Source organism: Pseudophryne corroboree, chromosome 11, assembly GCF_028390025.1.
Source record: "Pseudophryne corroboree isolate aPseCor3 chromosome 11, aPseCor3.hap2, whole genome shotgun sequence".
NCBI lineage: Eukaryota > Metazoa > Chordata > Amphibia > Anura > Myobatrachidae > Pseudophryne > Pseudophryne corroboree.
The window spans coordinates 277,936,062-277,953,499 of NC_086454.1; the positions used below are offsets into that span (position 1 = coordinate 277,936,062).

At 43.8% G+C, this 17,438-nt stretch overlaps 1 long non-coding RNA gene across 1 annotated transcript in view; it reads right to left on the minus strand.

Moving 5' to 3' along the window:
- Positions 1–17,080, minus strand: part of LOC134969444 (uncharacterized) — a 64,900-nt gene extending 47,820 nt beyond the window's left edge. Inside the window, exon 1 of the long non-coding RNA XR_010189488.1 lies at positions 16,842–17,080. This is a non-coding gene — a long non-coding RNA (uncharacterized LOC134969444). The remainder of the gene's footprint in view (positions 1–16,841) is intronic.
- Positions 17,081–17,438: the final 358 nt, after the last annotated feature.

Sequence of the window (17,438 nt, forward strand, 5' to 3'; positions counted from 1 at the left end):
GCATTCTTCACGGTAGGGATGGACTCTACGCCCCCATCAGGGAACACTTTTGTGAAACCGATGCTAAGGAAGAAGCTCATGCATTGGGCCCATGCTTCCCGTTTTGCCGGACATACAGGTATCCAAAAAACCCTGGAGTTTATCTCTAGGTCCTATTGGTGGCCAACTCTGAAAAAGGATGTCTTGGAGTTTATTGCATCTTGCCCAAAGTGTGCTCAACATAAGGTATCTCGCCAGTCACCTGCGGGGCAACTGGTTCCACTATCTGTTCCCCGTCGACCTTGGACCAATTTGTCGATGGATTTCATTACAGATTTACCCATGTGCAACAAGTTCAATACCATCTGGGTGGTAGTTGACCGGTTCACCAAGATGGCACACTTCATTCCTCTCACCGGTCTTCCGTCAGCTTCCAAGTTGGCTCAAGTATTCATACAAGAGATCTTCCGACTCCACGGTCTTCCTGAAGAAATTATCTCAGATCGAGGAGTTCAATTCACAGCCAAATTCTGGCGAAGTTTATGTCAAGTCCTCCAAGTCAAGCTAAAGTTTTCCACGGCTTACCATCCTCAGACCAATGGTCAAACCGAGAGGGTGAATCAGGACTTGGAGGCCTTCCTCCGCATCTATGTGTCCTCCTCTCAAGATGACTGGGTTCAATTACTTCCCTGGGCCGAGTTCTGTCATAACAACCAGTATCATTCTTCATCTGCTTCAACACCATTCTTCACTAACTTTGGATTCCACCCTAAAGTCCCTGAGTTCCAACCGCTTCCAGCAACTTCTGTTCCCGCAGTGGATATCACCTTGCATCAGTTTGCCAATATCTGGAAGAGCGTACGATCAGCTCTGCTCAAGGCATCGTTCAGGTACAAGAAGTTTGCGGATAAGAAGCGTCGAGCAGTTCCTGCTCTCAAGGTGGGTGATCGGGTATGGTTATCCACGAAGAATTTGAGGTTAAGAGTTCCCAGTATGAAGTTTGCACCTCGCTATATCGGTCCTTTCAAGATTGAACAAGTCATCAATCCTGTTGCTTACAGACTCCAGTTGCCTCCCTTCTTAAAAATACCCAGGACATTCCATGTTTCCCTGTTGAAACCGCTGATCTTGAATCGGTTTCATTCCTCACTTCCTCCAACTCCGAAAGTCCAAACTCAACGAGGCGTTGAGTATGAAGTAGCCAAGATCCTGGACTCACGTCACCGTTACGGTCAACTACAATATCTTATTGACTGGAAGGGTTATGGCCCTGAGGAACGTTCATGGACCAATGCTTCTGATGTCCATGCTCCTGCCTTGGTCCGGAGATTCCATTCCAAGTTTCCTCAAAAGCCAAAGAAGTGTCCTGGGGCCACTCCTAAAGGGGGGGGTGCTGTCACGATCCGAGTATCTGGACGCCATTTCTTACCCATCAGATGCCTCCTAAGGTTGGCTCAGCGCTCCAGGACCGGATCCCATCTGTTATCCTGATGTTTACATTCCTGTATCCTCTCCTGTCACTCTGAGACGCGGTCACAGTAAACGCCATATTACACCAGGCATGGCGTCTCCCGCGGCCTCCGCCGCCGTCCCTGAGCTTCTACATGCAGAGTGTCTGAGTGGCGATTACGTCAGCCGCGGCCTCCGCTGTGTCCGCGTGGTTGGATGTGCACCTGTCAGCTTGGCGCCTCCTGTCTCCGGTGGCCGGCGCCGCCATTACTGTTTTCATTACCACATGGATTACAAACCAAACTTCCCTCCAAGTGTCTGCATGGGCGCAGCCATCTTGGATTCTGTCAGCTGATCATTTCCACCAATCTGTTCTCAGTATTGATAATCTGCATAATTGCCTAGCCAATCCCTTCCTTGCTGCAGGTATAAATACACTGTGCCTGAGCAAGGAAGGCGTCAGTGCTTTGGTTGTCAAACCTAGTTCCTATTTGTCTCTCTCCTGTGATTGTCTTCCAGGTTCCAGCTCCTGTCTCAAGACTTCCACCATAGAGACCCGCACCAGCATTCCACCTGCGGTGTAGCCTGACTCTCTGATCCATTTTGGATTCATCTGTTTCTAGCTACAACATTACCTGCTTCCAGCCCAGCTTCCAGCAGAGTACAGCTTCTCTTAAAGGGCCGGTGTCCTTTCTACAGTTTACCACTCTCCACCGGTATTATAATTTCACCGCTCTCAAACTCCTAACTTCAGCTCATATTTCATCGCTCCCAAGTTCATTTATTATTTAACTGGTTCCAGCCAGTATCCACTCCGTGCCAACAACAGTCTGGTTCCAGCCAGTATCCACAGCAGCCGTTTTATCTACAGCAGCCCAGCTTTTCCTGGAACACCAGCTGGTACAATCCTGGGTTATCTCCATTGCTACAGTCGGGCCTGGTAAGGACTTTCCATCTAGAAGATTATAAGAACTATCTCACACTACCAGTGCCCTGTGGCTCCTGCCACCCTGTAGTTCCCAGGAACTGTATTTATTCTTTGCTGACTTTTATGTTTCTTTTACTGCTACTGTGATGCATGGAGTTTGTCATAAATAAACATCATTGACTTTTATTCAAGTTGTCGTGGTCACGCCTTCGGGCGGTTCTTCTTCATGTTACTTACATGTCCAGGGGTCTGATACAACCTCCCAGGTTCCGGTACATCTCAGCCCCTACAACTGAGGCTGCCTCCCGTCAGCTCAGGCCCTCAGTTGTGACAGAGGGTGGGCAGCTTATGAAAAGCAAAGCTACTTTGTACAAGGGGATCCCAATTGCCTTTTTTTCCTGCCAGTAGTCAAAGGGAATGTCTAACATCCTAACATGTACATTGTCATTAAAATAGTCTTCCAAAATTATATTGAATGTTACTGTATCAGATTGAGTCATGGTAGAGATATCAATAATATGGGGCAATTCTTTTAGGCCTGACCAGAAATCATAATGTTTTTTAACTCTTGTGCACTGAGTGGACTTATCCTCATCACCAGTGGGTCTCTGGGAAAAGATTAGTTTTTTTTTTCCTGACAGCAGTCACAGCACTAGTACTGGGTTGCTGCTCCTGCTCTTTTATCAACTGATCCATATCCACTCAGTGCTTAGTAATGATGGCACACTGGCACCTAATGAACGTTATTATTTTACAACACAATTCCTGAACCTGAACAACAATCACTTTTTTTTTTTTTTTTTACACACTGTGACTCATAGTGCTTCTAGTAATGGTGGCATACTGGCCCTTAATGAGTATTAATATTTTAATATTTAAGAACACAATGCCTGAACCTGAATAACACACAAGGTTTTGTTTTTTTTACACACTGTAACTCACAGTGTTTCTAGTAATAAATGCCCACTGGCACGTAATAAATGTTATAATTTTTTTAACATAATGCCTGAACTTGAAGAAAACACATGTTTTATTTTCACACACTGCTGCAACTCAATGCTTTTAGTAACAGTGGTGCACTGGCACCTAATTAACACAATTTTTTGACAGTATTAATTTCAATTTTTTAACACAATGTCTGCACTGAACGACACAGTGCCTCACAGTGCTGCACCCAAGGGTGTAGCTACCATGGGTGCAGGCAGTGCAGCTGCTATGGGGTCCAGAGCTGAGATGGGCTGACCTTCCCTGTCAAAGTTACAAGTGTTATATACATTTCTCGCCATTGAGTGGTACGTAGGGGTACTTTCAAACTTTTCCTTGGGGCCTGCAATATATCTAGGTATGCTACTTGACCTGCTTATTGTAGTGTGGTATAAAATGAACTGGAAGGCATTCTAATGTTATATAATGTGATCCAGGGCACTGTAATGAGGCACAATATAAACGGGGAGCACTACAGTATATATCATAACATGAATTGGGGGTACTGTGCAGCATAATGTGTACTGGCAGCTCTGAAATGTGACATAGGGTGAACTTAAGCACTACTGTAATTCATAAAAGAAACTGGGGCACTACTATGGGGCATAACATTAAATAAGGCACTACTATGATTTCTAAAATGAACTAGGGTATTATTATAGGGCATATAATGAACAACTGATAGACTATGTGTCTCTCTAGAAGCATTGGGACGGGGCCCTTCAAAATGTTGCTATGGGGCCCACAAAGTTCTGGACTCACCAATCTTTACTATGCTCAGTCCAAATGCTTCCACAAAGAAAAGCATCCAGGTGCCCCCACAGAGGTAAGACTTATCAGCGATTCTTCAGAAGGGTAAGTCTCTCACAGTGACCTCTTATGACACACATGAATGCTGGTTTGTAGCACCTTCCTGCTAGCTGCACCCGGGTCTGATTGAAGCAGTTATTAGTAAGGACAAACAACTAATTATGCAAGTTTTGGGTATTCCAACTGACAAAGAGGCAAACCAAAATCTAAACCATAGCGAAATAGAATCCTACACTAACCATACCACTAAAACTAATAGGCTAAAGGACCACCCATCAAATACTGTAAATAAATAATCAGCAAGCTGCCTAGTAATAGGTAACTATTACTAGCTATTGACACAAAACTTATATATCCATAAGCTTATACAGCACTAGTCTAATCTTTCCATAGCCTTCACTCAGGCAAAGTCCTTATAATTTATACAAAATTAGGAACCACATACTTTAAAGATCTGATCAGGCAGGTAAGCCATATCATAGCTAACATTAGTAATTACAGAAAAAAAATGAACATCACATTATTGGCATATTTGACTGTGACAGAACTTTAAGACTGTAGAAAGGCTATAGACTATAGATCAGGCTTTTTCAACCAGTGTGCCGTGGCACACTAGTGTGCCGCGACCAGTTGCAAGGTGTGCCGCAGAGCCAGAGCAGCTTCCTGCACCTTCAGAGTGAACTGTTGGCCTGGGCTCTTAGAGGATCAGTCGTGCTCCCGCCGTGAAAAATGATGTTATATCATAGGTCACAGCCGCTGCGTCTCACCACCCATCCAGCCCACCCGCCTGCATACACATCTTCCAGTTCTCGCCTGCATACACAGCTTTCCTTGAGCACCCACATCCACACCTGCCCGACTGCCTGCTGCTCAGTATTCGCAGAACTCCAATATGAACATCCCCCGCCACTGAGGAACAGGGAGGAGGTCAGCTGACCGGTAGGGGCTAATATTTGTTATTATATTTCTCCTGTGGGGAACAATAGGATTTATGTGGGGAGAATAAGAATTTATGGACTTATGGGGGGGAACAATGTGAATAATTCATGTGTGGAGCAATAAGATTTATGTGGGGAGCAATGTTATTGGGTTTTATTTCTGTGTAGGCCAATGTATGTGTGGATTTTTTTTTTTCCACCGTGAGGGCCAATGTGTGTGTGTTTTTTTTTCTGTGGGTAACTGCTGGTGTGCCTTGACAATTTTAAAATATAGTTCGGTGTGCCGCGAGTAAACAAAGGTTGAAAATCACTGCTATAGATAGACTGTAGAAAGCTATAAACTACAGAAAGACTATAGAACGACTTTAGAAAGCTATAGACCATAGAAATACTACAGACTATAGAAAGACTATAGAAAGATTATAGACTACAGAAAAACTGTTGAAACACTGTAGAAAGGCTACAGACTATAGAAATACTGTAGAAAGCTACAGACTATAGAATGACTACAGACTATGGAAAAACTATATACTCTAGAAAGACTGTAAAAAAGCTATAGACTGTATAAAGACAGTAGAAAGGCTATAGACTATAGAAATACTACAGAAATACATCAGAAAGCTATAAACTATAGAAAGACTATAGACCAGTAGTTCTCATGCCTTTCTACAGTCATTCTATTGTCTCTAGCACAGGTTCTCAAACTCGGTCCTCAGGACCCCAAACAGTTCATGTTTTTCAGGTCACCCAGCAGGTGCACACATGTACTCATTACTCTATCACACATTTTAATAGATTCACAGGTGGACTGAGGACTGAGTTTGAGTACCTATGCTAGAGACAATAGAAAGACTGTATAAAGGCTATAGACTATAGAAAGGCTACCGAATATAGAAAGACTATATAAAGACTACAGACTATAGAAAGACTATAGAAAGACTGTGTGGTCAGTATCCCAGCAGTCTGGATGCCGGCACTCAGTTGACTGACGCCAGCATCCCTACACCACTTGGAATCCCGGCACCGGAACCCCGATCGCTGGCATCCCAAAGGTAAGTATTGGGGTGAGAGTTAGGGTTAGGTCCTGAGAGGGAGGTAGAGTTATGCACCGAGGCAGGTTAGGAGAGGGGGCCATGGAGGGGGAAATGAATGACCCCATCCCCTGTCTGCATTCTAAAAGTTAGGATGCTGTGGTCGGTCATTTGCCTGCTGGCATCCCAACTGTCAGTAACATGTATCACACCCTCGGAACACTATAGATAGATTTTAGACTACAGAAATACTGTAGACAAGCTATAGACTATAGAAATACTGTAGACAGGCTATAGACTAGAGGTTCCCAAACATTGTCCTCAAGGCATCCTAATGGTCCAGGTTTTAAGCGTACCAATGCTTGGCCACAGGTTACTTAATTAGTACCTCAGTCAATTTGATTTAACCATCTGTGCTGAGCCATGGAAATATTTTAAAAACTGGTATGTTAAGGTGCATTGAGGAATTCATTGGTGAACCTCTGTTATTGTCTATAGCAGTGATTTTCAACCTTTGTTTACTCGCGGCACACCGAACTATATTTTAAAATTGTCAAGGCACACCAGCAGTTACCCACAGAAAAAAAAAACACACACACATTGGCCCTCACGGTGGAAAAAAAAAAATCCACACATACATTGGCCTACACAGAAATAAAACCCAATAACATTGCTCCCCACATAAATCTTATTGCTCCACACATGAATTATTCACATTGTTCCCCCCCATAAGTCCATAAATTCTTATTCTCCCCACATAAATCCTATTGTTCCCCACAGGAGAAATATAATAACAAATATTAGCCCCTACCGGTCAGCTGACCTCCTCCCTGTTCCTCAGTGGCGGGGGATGTTCATATTGGAGTTCTGCGAATACTGAGCAGCAGGCAGTCGGGCAGGTGTGGATGTGGGTGCTCAAGGAAAGCTGTGTATGCAGGCGAGAACTGGAAGATGTGTATGCAGGCGGGTGGGCTGGATGGGTGGTGAGACGCAGCGGCTGTGACCTATGATATAACATCATTTTTCACGGCGGGAGCACGACTGATCCTCTAAGAGCCCAGGCCAACAGTTCACTCTGAAGGTGCAGGAAGCTGCTCTGGCTCTGCGGCACACCTTGCAACTGGTCGCGGCACACTAGTGTGCCACGGCACACTGGTTGAAAAAGCCTGGTCTATAGAAAGACTATAGAAAGACTGTAGAAAGGTTACAGACTATATAAAGTATATAGAAAGACTATAGGCTGTAGAGAGACTGTAGAAAGGCTATAGTCTTGTTACAAGCAGCTACTGCAGCTTGTCCCTCCTGCAGGTCCCGGCCGTTTCTAGGCAACTGGTTCATCATGTCCCTTACACCCAGCGATCTCTGCTGGTCGCTAGGCAATGAGTACACTGGGTGGACACAGGGGATCCTATGGCTGTCTTCACTGTCAGTCTGAATCGTGGGAGATGTGCAGCACAGCGACTGCACACAGTTAGTCATTAGAGGTGCTCTCCCCTCCACCACCATTGAATGGTCCTGGTCTTTTTCAAAAGGCAGTCAGACCAACAAGCCCTGACAGTTATAGCTTGTACCCTGTGTGTGTAAGTTACTGGTCCTCATCCCAGAATCCTGTGAATACTCTTCCCATCCAGAGAATACCTAATTTGTCCTTTGGATAGTCTATCTGTCTGTGAGATAAACTGCCTGACAGAAGTCTTGCTATTTTGCCTAGCCTGTACCCTTGACTTGTTCAAGCTTCATTAGCCTCTGTCCATCTCCTTAGTGTACTACCTAGGATTCAGTCTGCAAGATTATTACCACCTGCACAGTGCTTATATTCCACCTCACAGTGTCTCCTCTGCCTTCACTGAGATCCTGACTCAGTCCTGACCTAACCCTCTGTGTTTCAGTCTCATCAGTTCTTTTGTTATGAATTACTTCAGCCAATAACTCTTCAGTCTTCAGCATATTGTGTAAACCCATACTTCTAGAGGTTTAAGTCCTGGTGGCAACCTAAGTACATCATACAGTAAGAGAACAATAAGGAGCTCTTATTGGCAGAATACAATCTCGCTGGCTCTAGGGGTCTCACACAATAGTGCTGGGGAACCCTAACTATCTATAGAAACACTATAAAAAGATTATATACTATACAAAGACTGCAGAAAGGCTATAAACTAAGGCTATAAACTATAGAAAATCTGTATAAAGGCTACAGACTATAGAAAGACTGTAAAAAGACTACAGGTGATAGAAAGACTACGTAAAAGACTTAAGAAAAGCTATAGACTACATAAAGACTGTAGAAAGGCTATAAACTATAGAAAGACTATAGACTGTAGAAAGATGATAGAAGGCTATATACTAGAGAAAGACTATTGAAAAACTATAGACTATAGAAAGACAAGAAAAAAATATATAAAAGTATAACACATATGGGGCAGATGTATTAAGCCTGGAGAAGTGACAAAGCAATGATAAGTGGAAGGTGATAACACACTAGCCAATCATCTCCTAACTGTCATTTTTCAAACCCTTAATGATTGGCTGGTGCATTGTCACCTTCCACTTATCACTGCTTTATCACTTCTCCAGGCCTTGTAGAGAGATATAAAGGAGCAGAAATCAGATCCTAACAACCATGTTAAAGGCTGTGGGCAGGATGTAATAAAGTCACGAGTTTAGCTGCCGTGCATTTTTTTAAAGGCGCAATCATGTACAAGGCATGGTTTAGCTTTACACATGAGTGCCCCATTAAAAAAAAAGTCTGAGTTCGGCAAGCATCCCGCATGGCCGTCAAACTCAGACTTTATTACATCCTGCCCTGTGTTTGAAAAATGACAGGAGCTGGTTGGTTGGTACTTTATCTCCCTCCACTTTATCTCTCTCCAAGGCGCAGTAAATAGACCCCTATATATGACAAAAATGCTCAAACCTATTAACCTATTAACATTATTAACCTATAAACATTTCCTTTCATTCCTCACATCATTTAAAAAAAAATTTTTAGAAAAATAATAAAACAACTGTAGCTCCACACTATTATTTTTTAGGGGTAATACCACACTAGTCTTTATTTATGAAAATAAAACCAATAAGAACAAAAACTAACAACCTTTTGTATTGCATACTTTAAATTTGTATTCTTAATTTAATTAAAATATAACATTTTTTTTAGAGATAATCATTGAAACAATTGATGAGATAAATACAGTTAATATATTATAGATTCATTAAAAAAATTACCACTTGCAGTAACATACAGTAAATAGTAATGTGACTTTGGCAGAGATTGCCTCAGAGTATATTATTTATATTCATTTTCTGTAGATTTCTTCTCTTTGGCTAGTTTACCACCTTTTCAGTATCCAGGTTGTTTTACTTTGTGTTAGTAACTATGATATAATGTGCTTCTATAATTATACTATGTTCTGCATCCATTCAACACCTTTTCTGTGAAGGGACATCACAACATTGGGGTTAATTCTAAGTTGATCGCAGCAGCAACTTTGTTAGCAGTTGGGCAAAACCATGTGCACTGCAGGGGAGGCAGATATAACATGTGCAGAGAGAGTTAGATTTGGGTGGGGTGTGTTCAATCTGCAATCTAAATTGCAGTGTAAAAATAAAGCAGCCAGTATTTACCCTGCACAGAAACAAAATAACCCACCCAAATCTAACTCTCTCTGCAAATGTTATATCTGTCTCCCCTGCAGTGCACATGGTTTTGCCCAACTGCTGAAAAATGTCCTGCTGCGATCAACTTGGAATTACCCCCGTTGTTCTCACAACATATAGTAGTAAGGGCAATTACTGTATATACTCGAGTATAAGTCGACCCGTATATAAGCCGAGGCACCTAATTTTACCCCAAAAACCTGGGAAAACTTATTCACTCGAGTATAAGCCTAGGGTGGGAAATGCAGCTCTAGCCGTACACAGCCCTCAGTGCCAGATATGCCCTCATACTGCCAGATATGCCCCCACAGTGCCAGATATGCCTGATATGCCCCACAGTGCCAGATGTGACAGATATGCCCCACATGCCAGATGTGCCTGATATGCCCCACAGTGCCAGATGTGCCCCACAGTGCCAGATGTGCCAGATATGCCCCACAGTGCCAGATATGCCCCACAGTGCCAGATGTGCCCCACAGTGCCAGATGTGCCAGATATGCCCCACAGTGCCAGATGTGCCTGATATGCCCCACAGTGCCTGATATGCCTGATATGCCCCACAGTGCCAGATGTGCCCCACAGTGCCAGATGTGCCTGATATGCCCCACAGTGCCTGATATGCCCCACAGTGCCAGATGTGCCTGATATGCCCCACAGTGCCAGATGTGCCTGATATGCCCCACAGTGCTTGATATGCCCCACAGTGCCAGATGTGCCTGATATGCCCCACAGTGCCTGATATGCCCCACAGTGCCAGATGTGCCTGATAAGCCCCACAGTGCCTGATATGCCCCACAGTGCCTGATATGCCCCACAGTGCCTGATATGCCCCACAGTGCCAGATACTTACCCTCCGTCGCTCCCGCGCTGTCTTCTGAATGAGGGACATGGAGAGCGCAGCGAGCGGCTCTCCTGTGTCCCTCCTGCATCTCGGGCGGCAGCGGCGTGTGTTAAAGGAAGTGCCGGTTCATGCACTTCCTTTAACACTCAGACGCCGCTGCTGCTGGAGATGCAGGAGGGACACAGGAGAGCCGCGCGCTGCGCTCTCTGTGTCCCTCAACGCTGACTCGATTATAAGCCGAGGTGGCTTTTTCAGCACAAAAAAACGTGCTGAAAAAGTCGGCTTATAATCGAGTATATACGGTATTATATACTGTACATCTCTCTCTCTCTATATATATATATATATATATATATATATATATATATATATATATTTCACTATTATGTCCGCACTCTCATCTGCAAGGCTGTCATCAGTGGGGTGCTCAACAAGAAAGCCTGATAGGGTTTTCACATATATCAATTAGTATAAGACTATTGAGTCTTAACAGAGGGCACTCACCAATCCACATTTAATATAACTTTATTTAGTACATCCAGAACATCAGGTCTATGTCGACGTTCCGGCACAAATGGCCTTTCTCAAGACAACCATCAAGGGCAACCATCCAGCATGTCAAATGTAGGCCTACATTTGACATGCTGGATGGATGCCCTTGATGGTTGTCTTGAGAAAGGCCATTTGTGCCGAAACGTTTACATAGACCTGATGTTCTGGATGTGCTAAATAAAGTTCTATTAAATGTGGATTGGTGGGTGCCCTCTGTTAAGACACAATAGTCTTATACTAATTGATATATACACTGCTCAAAAAAATAAAGGGAACACAAAAATAACACATCCTAGATCTGAATGAATGAAATATTCTTATTAAATACTATGGGGTCGATTCTATTCGGCAACTAATGAATAGCGCCGGGAATTAGCTCCCGACGCTATTCAATTCAGCAACTAGTTACGTCGGCGATGGCCCGTTCTCGCCGACAAAACAGGTTGAATTGTCGGGAGAACGGGCATTCTCCGACTTAACTCCCCGGGGCGAGGCTGATTCCCGACAGAATCAGCCTCGCGCCGGCCGCGAGGCAGCACTTTTGTCGGGTTTCTCTTCTCATCCCCCGGGGATGAGAGAAGAATTCCCGACAATTGCAGGTAATTAGTTGCTGAATTGAATAGCGTCAGGAGCTAATTCCCGGCGCTATTCATTAGTTGCCGAATAGAATCGACCCCTATGTTCTTTACATAGTTGAATGTGCTGACAACAAAATCACACAAAAATTATCAATGGAAATCACATTTATTAACCCATGGAGGTCTGGATTTGGAGTCACACTCAAAATTAAAGTGGAAAAACACACTACAGGCTGATCCAACTTTGATGTAATGTCCTTAAAACAAGTCAAAATGAGGCTCAGTAGTGTGTGTGGCCTCCACGTGCCTGTATGACCTCCCTACAATGCCTGGGCATGCTCCTGATGAGGTGGCGGATGGTCTCCTGAGGGATCTCCTCCCAGACCTGGACTAAAGCATCGCCAACTCCTGGACAGTCTGTGGTGGATGGAGCGAGACATGATGTCCCAGATGTGCTCAATTGGATTCCGGTCTGGGGAACGGGCGGGCCAGTCCATAGCATCAATGCCTTTGTCTTGCAGGAACTGCTGACACACTCCAGCCACATGAGGTCTAGCATTGTCTTGCATTAGGAGGAACCCAGGGCCAACCGCACCAGCATATGGTCTCACAACGGGTCTGAGGATCTCATCTCGGTACCTAATGGCAGTCAGGCTACCTCTGGCGAGCACATGGAGGGCTGTGCGGCCCCCCAAAGAAATGACACCCACACCATTACTGACCCACTGCCAAACCGGTCATGCTGGAGGATGTTGCAGGCAGCAGAACGTTCTCCTTGGCGTCTCTAGACTCTGTCACGTCTGTCACATGTGCTCATGTGCTCAGTGAGAACCTGCTTTCATCTGTGAAGAGCACAGGGCGCCAGTGGCGAATTTGCCAATCTTGGTGTTCTCTGGCAAATGCCAAACATCCTTTATTGGGGATGTCTTGCTAATTGCCTAGAATTTCCACCTGTTGTCTATTCCATTTGCACAACAGCATGTGAAATTGATTGTCAATCAGTGTTGCTTCCTAAGTGGACAGTTTGATTTCACAGAAGTGTGATTGACTTGGAGTTACATTGTGTTGTTTAAGTGTTCCCTTTATTTTTTTGAGCAGTGTATATATATATACACATACACACACACACACACACACACACACACATATATAATGTAATATTGTATTTGTTTTTCATATATGATCATTTTAATATGTAATATGAACAGTATATATGTATGTTATAATTCCGATTGTTATCATTATTATATTTATACATCTTCAACAATGACAATATAGACATGGTTTCATACCAGCTCTAAACTAGTTAATAAAATGTTACCGTAAATATTGTTTAAAATTGACAAAATGTGTCATTTGAAATGACCCTTTTATTTTTTAGCTACATTGGATTGAGTCTTAATGATGTCTATGGTTTCTTATTACTCTTCTGCATTTTGTCACAGACAGCTTCCATAACTTGGACGTGAAAGACAGGATTGATACCTACCATGCCCTTATCCATAGGCTTGGCTTGATAACAATCATCGTCCCCAGCTCCAACTTTCATCAATATATAGTTGGTAGAATATATTTATCTTAAAGCAGGTGTATTTACAATTGTGGCCCACAATTCCGTGGACACGCCTTTACTGAATTGTGATTGCATGAGAACACCCTGACTCAGTCAGTAACGCCTATTTAGTGGCAAGTTGGAGATGCGCCTGAAATGTGAAATATTCTGCATCCAGTTTTAGAGCAAGTGTGGTATGAAAACATACAAGATATTGTCTGCAAATAAGCATACATGCAAGTTAACAGTAGCCCCAGAGAGTCTATTTTGGGAACATAACTCTGCCATATACTGTATATACAGTAATTGTTAGATACACTGAATTTGTGGAAGCTATATCAAGCTTTCTAAAGAGTGGCGATGTGGACATGTGGAAAAGTTGCCCATAGCACCAAAACAGCTCCAAGCTAGGGATGTGCACCGACCCCCGTGTTTGGGTTTTAGATCTCTATTAATGTCATGTCATGGTTCTAATTTTGCAAAACCGGCCTCACGTGTATTGATCTTGGATCTGTATGTTTTATTTAAAATGCTAAAAACAGCTAAATCACGTCATTTAGACCTGTTTTTGTTCCTAGAGTATCACTAACCTCAATACCAATCATTTCCATTCATTTTTGACCACCTCACAGATCATAATATTGTATACCAACATAGTCCAAAGGCTGGCTGGCAGAACTACAGTAAGCAACAGAGCAGCGGCACAAACACACGGCAGTTATTTCTGTTTAAAAAAACAAAAACAAATTAGTAATGTATTAGTAATAACCAATCTAACTAACTCACATGTGCATCCAATAATAAAAAATACAACACACAAGGTTACTAAGAATGGTGTATGGATTATCATTGCTCAACAATAGTAGTAGTTAACAAACAGCAAAGAAAAAAACCCTAAACAATGTGCAAAATAGCAACAGCAGAAGTGGATGCCCCCTACACAAGTGCACATGCCCCCAGCACATGCCTTTTCTCAGTGACCAATCTATACTTTCTTCTAGGGGTCCGTGGGCCACTGATGACTGTCGATCTATGCCCATGTAAAGCCCAGATCAATCAGTCTTTTTGTTGAGGCTACCCGTTCCACAGGAGGACCAATGTGTGGCAACCTGCAGTGCTCCAGGCATCTACAGACTGCAAGTGTAGTGTGTCCTCCGCATCATGACCTCCACAGCCAGGTAATCAGTGCCAACTTTGAGATTACTTTTTTCCTCATTTTTGGGTTCTAAAGATGGTGGGAAGACCCGAGCCGGGACTCGGATTCAGTCAGAATTGGTAAGTTCAAGTGGTTTTGGTTTCTAGGAAACCGAACCCACGCACCTCTACATAAAGCTAACATTAATCAAGTACATTCTATAAAATGATAGGTTGAAATTGATTGGTTGTTATGGGCAACTTCTATATTTGTCCACTGTTCCACTTTTTAGGTAGCTTGATACATCTCACCCTGTAGTCCAGTGATTTTCAACCTTTTTTTACTCGCAGCACACCGAACAATATTTAAAAATTGCCAAGGCACACCATCAGTTCCCCACAGAAAAAAAACAAATCACACATTGGCCCTCACAGTAAAAAAATAAAAAAATCCACACATACATTGGCCTACACAGAAAAAACAATCTCATTGTTCCCCACATAAATCCTATTGCTCCACACATGAATTATTCACATTGTTCTTATTCTCCCCACATAAATCCTATTGAAATACTATTGTTCCCCTCAGGAGAACTAAAATAACAAATATTATTATCAGCTGTCCTCCTCCCTGTCCCTCAGTGGCGGGGGTTGTTCATAGTGGAGTTCTGCAAATACTGAGCAGCGGGCGGTCGGGCAGGTGTGGATGTGGGTGGGCAAGGAAAGCTGTGTATGCAGGCGGGAACTGGAAGGTGTGTATGCAAGCGGGTGGGCTCGCTGGGTGGTGAGATGCGGCGGCTGTGACCTATGATATCACATCGTTTTCAAGGCATAGGTCATGGCCGGAGCACAACTGATCCTCTAAGAAGATCCCGGGTCAACATTTCACTCTGAAGGTGCAGGAAGCTGTTCTGGCTCCGCGGCACACCTTGCAACTGGTCACGGCACACTAGTGTGCCACGGCACACTGGTTGAAAAAGCCAGCTGTAGTCATTGGCATTTCTATAATGGGTGCCCCTGGGTCCAGGGGGGGCCCACACCGCACCCATTTTAATACTCACCTTTCCGGAGTCCAGCATCGGGAGTTGTAATCGCGGTGGAAATCGCAGCCAAAATAGCCGCCGCGCATGCATGGTAGCCAACTTGGTCTCCGGATCATGGCGGACGCCATGTTTCCGGAGACCTGCACATGCACAGTAGACTCCGGCACAATGCCGGAGTCTACAGCGCCGTACAGAGGAGAGGGCCCACCCGGAGGTGCACACGGGCCCCCTCCTCTGTAGAAACGCCTATGCCTGTAGTGTTCAGAAGAGTTTATCAATCTTTTACCCTTTGCAGGATATTTTTGTTATGTAAATAGGGGTAACTATATATGACTCATGGGCACATCACAAACACAAGACAACACAGGGTTATTCTTTTATACACCTCAGTCTGTGTTTGAGAACTAAGTTGCAGATCAATAAACATGAGCAAACAATGAAATGCAATTGTCTCTTGCAGCGCCTCTATCCATTTTTATCATCCGATAACCAATAAATAAAATAACAACTTTGTTAAATTGCAAACAGGACTTTTTTTTATTTCTAACAGCAAAAATCGAGGTAAAATGTAAAAAATTATCTTTTTTCGCCTTATGGTTATGATGCAGTGTAGCTTTAAATTGATGCGAATGCATTATGCATGAGTCTCTTCTACGTGCAAGGGAACACTTTCCTGCAAGTGTGTTTTATGGGTGAGGAATAATGTTACAATAAAAGAAATATTACGACTTCACCACTGCAGCAGATCCACAGTCTCATTCAAGGGAGCAATATAAATTGCATCAGAAACTGTAGTAGATGAGGTCTTATGCCTAAAATATACCATTTTTACTGTTGTTTACACATTTGAAATATTATCTGCTGAGTAGAATACAGGTAGACGCTTAAATCAAATAGGTGCTGAGACTAAGCATCATATAGACTTCCAGCTCCATCTAGAGGAATCTGTATAAGGGAAAAGGAAAACACTACAGTATGCCAGGAATATACCGTATAAGGATTTCTATGCATCTGTTAACTACAGGATAGTATTAGGCAGTTAAAGAGAAGGTTTTGCTTGTACCATATCACGTACTGTATCTGCAGTACTATATAGGCGGAGACAAAGATGCAAGTTACATAAACAAAAGCAGCACACAATGATTTTAGCTGTATTCCTAAATCGTAGACACTCTGAAGCTGATTTTGAGATGGGAGCAAAACTCAAAAGCTCTACGCCTTGGCAATATGATGCTCTGCAGATGGGGCAGATATAAAATGTGCAGAGAGATTGAGGTGTGAGAGGGATGTACCCAGACTAAATGTGTGGGTTACATTCAACAGCAACTAGTATTTACCATGTAAGAAAAAAATATATATACGCACCAGGGACGTAGGCAGGGCCGGACTGGCCATAAGATTCACCAGGGAGTTCCGGCCCGGGAGGCCGACAGCTCTGCAGAGCCGGCCTCCTGTTGAGTGTCTTTTTTTTGTGTGATTTTTTTTTTTCATTGCTGCCCATAACCGTCAGAGCCACCTAGTGGCCACCGGCAGCACTGACAGCACAACCTGCTTAGCCTCAGGCTACACAGGAAGTGTCATGTGTGATTTAACTTCCTGCCTGAGGCTGGGTGATTGCTGCTGGACACAGGCGCGGAGCTGCCAAAGAACTGAATATGGGCTACACCAAAGAGGTACAATGGAAGCTGGATTAGGGTAACACAGCCCAGTATAACAAACACCTCCCCTACCAAGCCGTTTGTGTGTGTGTTGCACCCTGCCCCTTCTCCTGTACCCAGTACCTCTCCTGTACCCAGACCCTTCTCCTGTACCCTTTTCCTGTACCCAGTCCCTCTCCTGTACCAAGCCCTCTGTGACAGCCCCTTCTGCTGTACCAAGCCCCTCTCCTGTACCCACCCCCCTAATACCCAGTCCCTCTCCTGTACCCAGCCATGTGTGTCAGCCCATGCTGTTGTACCCAGT